The sequence below is a fragment of the Gavialis gangeticus genome, unplaced genomic scaffold (genome assembly GCF_001723915.1).
Source record: "Gavialis gangeticus isolate Ggan-Ray unplaced genomic scaffold, GavGan_comp1, whole genome shotgun sequence".
NCBI lineage: Eukaryota > Metazoa > Chordata > Crocodylia > Gavialidae > Gavialis > Gavialis gangeticus.
In genome coordinates, this window is record NW_017729029.1 from 62,832,579 (window position 1) to 62,833,802 (window position 1,224).

Below are 1,224 nucleotides of genomic sequence, written 5' to 3' on the forward strand. Positions count from 1 at the left end.
CCCCCGCCCCGGGGGCAGCTGGCGGGGCGCCCGGGGCGCGGGGGGAGCCGCGCGGGCGGCACATGGGAGGGGGCTGGGCTCCCGCCGCCGGCCTCTTGCCTCTCGCCTCTCTCCCTCTCTCCCCCTGCCTTTGACTGCCAACTGGCGACACAACAGGTGCTATAGCACAGCAAGCAGCAGGGCCCTGCATCTCTGCCCCCCCTCCAGGGAGACCCCCGGCTCCGTGGCACCCCTGCCCCTCCCAGCTGCCACCCTCCCCTCCCTCTCACCCCTGCTGCCTGGGAGGTAGGGTGGCCATCAGAGAGGCCGGCCCGGTTTTCTGCTGCTCTGTCCTCTGTGGATACGAAACCCAATGCCTTTAGGTCCTCTGTTTTTCTCTCCAAGAGAAAAATAGAGGACCTAAAGGCATCCAGTGTCATATCAGTACAGGACAGAGGACAACCTGACTCGCCTCTGTGATGGCCACCCTACTTGGAAGGGGGCTAGGGACAGAAGTGACACATTGACTGGTTTAAGTGATCCCAAAAGCTAGGGACAGAAGTGACACAGAGACTCCTCCCTAGCTTGCCCCCGGGGCCTTATGGCTAACCTTATGGCTAACCCTAGCTTGCTCCTGGGGCCTTATGTCTAAGGGCAAGTAAAACTCAGGGACATCTGAACCCCAAGCCTCTGGGCTTGGGCCTGCACGCAGGATGCCCGCCAGAGGATTTGAGAACATCTGAAGCCCCAGATGGGGATGGAGGATGTTTGCCAGTAGTAGGCCCGCTTATGTTTCTGGACTGCTTCTTGGATTTGGCTTTTGTTTTGGCTAATTTGGCTTGAAATATGGACAATTGAAATAAAAATAATTTTTAAAAAAGTGATCAGAAACTGGTTTGAACCTGGAACAGAACAGAAGTTTGGTGCACCTAAATGGGTGCCAAACCCAAACAAGGTTGCCATAACCCCCAAACAGCACCCTGCTTTGTAGCATCTCACAGGGTTTGAATGATACTTTGATTCTTGGCGCGGCTGCAAAAAAACTGAACCGGTTCATTGCTTAACAAGTTCACCAAAGTGAAGGAGCAATCCGATTAGAGACCCACCCCAAGTTATGATTTTCAAATCTTATAGGCAGGCTCTTGTCTCTTACGGGGGGCCTCAGCCATCCCGTGCCACCCCCTCTCCCCACCAGCTCCCCTTTAATTCGCACCCTGGCATCATGTACTGAAGGCTTGGTGCTGT